This window comes from Bos indicus x Bos taurus, chromosome 19, assembly GCF_003369695.1.
Source record: "Bos indicus x Bos taurus breed Angus x Brahman F1 hybrid chromosome 19, Bos_hybrid_MaternalHap_v2.0, whole genome shotgun sequence".
Lineage (NCBI taxonomy): Eukaryota > Metazoa > Chordata > Mammalia > Artiodactyla > Bovidae > Bos > Bos indicus x Bos taurus.
This window is the reverse complement of record NC_040094.1, coordinates 15,093,084-15,100,340: the sequence shown is the minus strand read 5'-3', so window position 1 is coordinate 15,100,340 and position 7,257 is coordinate 15,093,084.

Here is a 7,257-nt window from a genome sequence, read left to right as displayed (position 1 = left end):
CTTAATTCCCTACCCCTTTATTGCTCCTTCCGTCTTCCATCTCTCCACTTGTAACCACTAGTTGGTCTCTGAATCAGTGAATCTGATTCTTTTTTGTTACATTCACTAGTTTGTTTTTGTAAGTTTCAAATCTATCCTCTGTTTTTAAAAGCAAGTCTCTTATTAAAAAGATTTAAAAAAAAAAAGTGATTCTCTAAGAGCTGTGGACATGCCTTTGTTCCGGTGGCTCTATAACCCAGAAGGTCACCTCCCATGTCTTACAGGAGAGAACACGTGGGTCAGGAACTTCTGGGAAACCGCGGGTCCCTCCGCTCTCTGAAGAGCCCGCTGGCTTTTCTAATCCGTAATGCTCACCTCCAGCTGCAAGGAGGAGTTAATGAGGTGTGTGGGACAGTGATGGGAAACGGTCAGCCTCTATATCACTCCTGACACCACTGCTGAGCGAGGCCCATGGAGGGGAACTAGCCATCGGGTGAGAGAGACGGACCAGAAAACAATATCCACTTCATTAGCCGGTGTTTCTGAATGTGTGGAAAGAGGCCAAGGTCCAGCCCACAGACTGTGACGGAACATTCTTACCAGGCTGAGGTCTGGGCAAAGGCCGAGCGGGGAGAACACACGCTGCCTCCGTCCAGCGGGATCTTGGGGACATTCCCCCTCACTCTCGGCCTCCCTCTCTCTGTCTCTCCCTCCCTGTTTATTTTTTATTTGCTATTTAATGCCTGATTCCCTGGGGGGATAGGGAAGATAACAGGTTACTGTCTGGGAACCCCAGCCTGTGACTCAGTACACGCCTGGGCACACAGCCCACCAGCTGCCAGTTTCCCCCTTGCCCAGCCTCTGGACCAATGCACGATGCCCCCACTGAGGCTGTGGAAGTCGAGCCAAGCATCTCTTCCTCCTGGGGCCTCAGCTCCAACCCACGGCAGACAGACACTGTCAGCCTGGATCAGGGATGGCCACTGTCCTGTCCCTGCAGTGCCATGGGGCTCCAGCATGCTCTCGCCACCTCTCTGTGCCCATACCAGTCTCCCTAAGGGTGTTGAGGATGGCAGTGGTTGCCAGGTGGGAGTTGGGAAGAAAGAGGACTGGTGGGGCCTGCAGCTTGAGTCCCAAACCCACCCCAGAAAGGATCCTCCCTAGGTCAGGAAGAGCCCCTGAAGTAGGAAATGGCAACCCACTCCAGTATGCTTGTCTGGAAAATTCCACAGACAGAGGAGCCTGGTAGGCTACAGTCCATACAGGCCATGGGCTCACGAAGAGTCGGATGTGACTGAGCATACACGCACACACGCACCTTGCCTAAGGAGAGAGGTTCAGACCCCGGGCATGGCATCCAGGGTTTGCTCATATCAGTCCTCCCTAACTTCCCAGCATCATCATTAGCAAGATCCCTCCATGGTCCAGACAACTCAGCTTGCCCTCTGCAGCCCCCATCACCTCCTCACCTCCTTTCATGTCTGCAAGACTTTGCTTAATAATTCTTTCTGCCTGAAATGTTCTCTGAGTTCTTGTCAAAATTCTACTTACCCTTCAAGCGCTCTGAGTCCCCACAGAACTTGGCTGATTCTCCTAGTATTATTAGCATTTGCTTCTACTTATTCATGTGCCAAGTGGCTTACGTATTTATCTTTCCTGCCAAATTCTACACTGTTTTCCTTTTGACCGACGAGGAAACTGAGGTTCCGAGTGGCAGCTTGCCCAGGGTCACATCTGGGAAGCAGGAGAGACAGGCTGCAAACTTAGATCAGCCTGATTCCTAGCCCTACCCTGAATCCCCCTACTGTTGCTGCCTCTCGGCAAGTACAGAAAATGTGTGAAGCTAGGCAACACACGATCTCACTGTACATCTTGAGCTTTCTGAGCACAAATGGAGAAATCTAAAAGTAGGAGGAATAGTTTTATCTCACAGGGCCGTTATGAAGAATGAATGAGATGCCTTATGTGAAGCGGTCAGCACTGTGCTTACTGTAAAGCCTGCTCCACCCTGTCTAGCAATAGGAGTGAGTATGTGGGGCTTCCCTGGTGGTCTAGTGGTTAAGACTCTGCTTCCACTGCAGAGGACATGGGTTAGATCACTGATCAGAAAACGAGGATCCCACATGTCACACGGTGTGGCCAAAAACAACATAAAATAATTCAACAAAACATTTTTTTAAAAAGATAAGTGAGTGTATATGTGTCTCTCTCTCCCATTATAAAACCAACTCTTTCAGAGCAGCAACAGTATCACATTCATCTCAGCATGACTAGACAGCTTCCAGAGTGCCCAGCATCCAGTAGGTGCTCAACAAATGTTTGTTGCATTGACTCAGCAGCCCTGTGTGCTCTTCACCCCCAGGCCTGGGAGCAGGGTCTGTGTCTAGTCACCTAGCATTAAAGAAGACCTTGCTCATCCCTTAGCTGAGGCCCAGTGGCCACTCATGCCTCAGATCATGTCACCTACCTCCTGAGCAGACACCACCCGGCAGAGTAGGGGCGTGTCCACCATGGAAGAAGAGGTGACACCGTTCCAGCTTTTCCATCATTTGAGCCTGACCTCAGGACTAGAATGGGGGGTAACTCTTTTTACCTTATCCTTAAATCTTGTATCTGTTCTGGGCTGTGCCTTGTGCTAATCTCATCATTGTACAAACACAATATTGTGGAGAGGACTGTAGAGTCCAGCTTCAGAAGACTAGGGTCAATAGAGGGTGGTACTGGAATCTTCGGTGGGTCTTTTTTCCTCTCTGAGCATCGGTTTCCTCGTCTGTGAAACGTGAATACTAATGCCTGCCTTGCCTTCTTTGCAAGACTGTTTTGAGGATCAGATGAAAGGAGGAAGCTCTTTGCACACCATAAAACACTGTACAAATGTTAAGAGTTCTTTATGTGGCTGGAATCGCCTTAGACAGGAAAGACTTTGACCTCTCTCTCTCTAAAACATCACAAGATTTCTCTGCCCTGAAACTGTTTAGGGTGCTTCGCTATGCCCTTTCTCTCCCGTCTCATTTGGGTTTGGAAGATGCCAAGGCCCCAGAAGGAAGGTACTTAATGGAGCACCATGGAGTCCTCAATTCAAGGCAAAGGTTCCACTCCTTAACGGTTTGTGGGTCCTTGGGCCAGTATTTACCCTTTTAGAGCCTCTATTTCTTCATTATTAAAGCAGGACTGATGCTGCCTAGCTCACAGGTTTGCAGGAAGAATACAGAGGAGAGTACCATGAGGATCCCTCACTAACAATTCTTTGACTATTAATCTGAAAACAGATTGTAGGAAATCTTAGTAAAGGGTATCGCCTTTCTTTCTTTTCTGAACACTAGCCTGGCCCATATTGTTGATTCAATAAACACTTATACAGCCCCTGCTGTGTGCTGGGCCCCCTGCCAACCTCACTTTTCATGGGTGTAGTAGAAGGGCTAGCTTACTGCTCTGGAGTGAAGGCTGTCTATGCCAGGTGTAGTATTTATTAGTTTAATATCATACTAGGTCGCTCGTTTTTAATTTAATCTTTTACAAGCTCCTGGGAACACCCTATTTCTAAAAATGACCCGGCAAGAAGGAGGTGGGTTGTTGAATCAAATGAGAGAACTCTCCTCTACCCTTAGGAGTTTTCCTGGCAAAGATCATCTGATAGCAGCTTGTTTGGGGGAAATAAAAGCACAGAGCTGGAAGGGATTTCTAGAAAGGAAGCTGAGGGCTGGGGTGGTAGGATCTGACATCCTCCGGGAGCCATTTGTCCCAAGCTTGCAGCTGTCCCCGGAGGACTTCACAGGTATTAGACACCTGGTTGTGTTTGTCAATGAACTTACCCTAGAAGTTGTGGTTTAGGAGGAGGGAAGGAAGGGACACAGGAAGGAGCCCTTGAGCTGTGTGCTATGATTGAGAAAGCACTTCATTCGAAACCAAGTCCAAGCACTCTACAAGGTGTTTTCCTGTGTTATCTAGTTTAATCCTTCCAATAACCCTAGGAGATAGAAATTCCACTATTATCACCATTGACATATGGTGCTAATATGAAGACTCAAATTAAGTAACTTTCCCAAAGCCACACCCACAAACAGCTGCTCTATTCGACTCCAAATCCAGGATCTCCCAGGTGATCTGCGCTAATATCTCTTGGGAAAGTCATTTCTCCTCCCTGAATCTGTTTCTTCATCCCAAAGACGAAGAAGTGAAGTGAGATGCCTCTCAGGTCTCTTTCGGATACATAGTTTTATCCAAGGTTCGGCAAAACTGTAGCCCACAGGCTAAATCCAGTCAGCCAATTGTTTTTTGGTTTGGTTTTGCTGTGTTCTGCATTGCCAGGTGGATTTTTAACCACTGGATCACGAGTGAAGTCCATCCAATTGCTTTTGTAAGTAGCTTTATTGGTACAGAGCCACACAATTCATTTGTGTATTGTCTATGACAGCAGAATTGAGCAGTTGTGACGAGACTATAAGCCTCAAAAGCCTAAAATACTTACTAACACACTGATGTGCTCCGTCATGTCTGACCCTTTGTGACTCCATGGATGGTAGGTAGTCCACCCAGCTCCTCTGTCCATGGAATTTTCCAAGAAGGAATACTGGAGTGGGTTGCCATTTCCTACTCCAGGGGATCTTCCCAACCCAGGGATCGAACCCGAGTTTCTTGCATCTCCTGCACTGCAAGCAGATTCTTTACCAGTGTATTACGATCCAGCCTTTTATGGAAAAAGTTTGCCCACTCCTGAAACATGCTCGCCTGTAAGTTTCAGTGGTAATAAACCATACATGACAAGTGGGAAGGAATGTATAGGGCCATGCAGAAACTGTAAACAAGAGGGCAGTAAGGAGGTGGCTGCCACTGTTTACATTTTACGCTTTGGAATTATATACTTTTCACTAAGTTATCATTTGGTCTTCCCCAGTACCTCAGACAGTGAAGAGTCTGCTTGAAATGCAGGAGACCAGAGTTCAATCCCTGGGTCAGGAAGATCACCTGGAGAAGGTAATGGCAACCCACTCCAGTATTCTTGCCTGGAAAAATCCCGTGGATGGAGGAGCCTGGTGGGCTACAATCCATGGGGTTGCAAAGAGTCAGACACGACTGAGCAGCTAACATGAACAGAGTTTTAATGTATAGCAACATCCACAAATCCTAAGTGAGTAGCCTGATGATGTATCCACCATCCTGATCAAGATAGAGAACTTTCCCAGCATCCCAGAAAGCTCCCTCATTACCCATCCCTGTGAATACATCCCCCAAAGTAACCTCAATTTTTTTAAGAGGACCATTGTAAAAGCCTTCATTGAATTTGTTACAGTGTTGCTTCTGTTTTATGTTTAGGTTTTTTTGACCACTGAGGCATGTGGGATCTTAGCTCTCCAACCAGGGATCAAATCTGCACCCTCTGTGTTGGAAGGCAAAGATTTAACCACTGGACCACCAGAGAAGTCCCAAGTAGCCTCAAATTTAACCTCTATCACCATGGATTAGTTTTTCCTGCTTTTTAACTTTATATAAATGGAGTCACACATGATATACCCATTTGGGTCTGGGAAAGGTATTTAGACTACTACTTCCTTGCTGACAACTAGAAAAATCAAGTATAAATAAGGACACAAAAATCACTCTTAGTGGTATTGTGGAGGAATGATTACTTGCTCATTTATTCAACAAGGTTTTATTGAGCATGTTTTATGGATCAGACACCTCTCCGGACATTGAAGAGTAAGTCATGAGACGGTCTCCATCTTCTTGGAGTTTACTTTCCATGGTGTCCCATTTCTAGTACTACTCAGAATTCCAGCCTGAGCTCATGTATCATCTGCCCAAAAGTCTGGAAATGGACAACGTGGTCATTCTGGAATTTCAAATCATGGAAAAAACAGGGAACTTAAATGGCCATCTTTCAAAAGCAGAATCAGAGAAGGTGCCCAGCCAAGCCTTTTGGGGGAGATGAAGAGTTACCCGGAAAAGAGTTTTGTATCCAGAGATGGGAACTCAGGCTCTAATGACACAGTCTAGAATGCTCTCTAGGCTGCAACGCTGCTCTCTTAACAATAAGGCTTCCAACCACTTTCAGACTAGGATAGGGTGGTATTCATGCTTAACTCTAGAGATGCTTTCATTGTGAGGCTTTCTAGAGACTCTCCCGAATCAATGTGGAGAGGGGAGCATCAGAGAACAGAGAGGACTGGGTTCCCCCAGCTGTAAGCAAATCAGGGGAACCATGGAAAGTAGGAAGAAGACTGTGCACAAGCTCAGAAAGCAGGGTCACCTGGGCTGTGAAGTTACGGGGGAGACTGAGGCCATGGGAACCACAAGTGCCCTTCTGTGAAACTTCCAAGACGGTGCCTAGAAAACTTTCATAGACTAGTGAGCCAACTGGATTTTAAATTATCTTGGATCAGGGACTACATTTCCCCATAGAAAAATCTTGGGATGTGAACGAGTGGATTCATTGTTTGAGTAGAAGAACCTAATCTGTTCTCCTTAAATTCAGTAACTCAAAAAAGAAAAACAAAAGCCGGGAATAAAAGAGCCCCAGAAGACCAGCTGCCTTACTTCTTTGCATGTTTTCATGATGGGCTGTCTCTTTCTAAACATGTCAGACACTTGAACCTGCAGTTACCAACTCATTATTTTTTCACCGTCACAAAAACCCAGTAGAGTATTAGGATCATTTTCCACCTAAGGAAACTGAGGCTCAGACGCTTATGCAACGCAAGCTTATCCAAGTTGCACAGCTGGTTAAGTAGATTGCAGAACCCACATTTAGGTCTGTTTGATGCCAACATCTGTTCTCTATTCTCTGCTGTGGAATCACAGCAGAATGCCCTCTTTCAACTTCCCGTCTCCCAACACAGTAAAACTGGAGCCCTTTCTCTTTCATCCTAAAGCCCTACTCAAAAATCCTGAGCCCCAATCTCAACCCTTCTTTAACTTATTACAGGAGCTCCAAGCCACCTCTTTAAAACGTCCTACATCGTCTTTTCCCAGTTCTTTAAAATGGGGCTACTGTCTCAGTCCATCATTACTTTATCCTTTGTGAAGCATAAACAAGAGTATTTCACTTATGTTCTGGCTTCCTCTGTTCGGAGGAAGCCTAACCAAAGTGCTTTTTCAGATAATTCATTTGGTGAGTGTTTGTGACCCACATCCCTAAGGACCCCCTGCTGGGATCCTTCCACTTTTTCTTTCTAAATTTCCATATGAAGAGATAGATAATGGGTCTGCCCACAGATCTATAGCTGCAGTTACTTGGTGAGCACCCATATTGCATCAGGTAGTATATACCGATACCTGAGC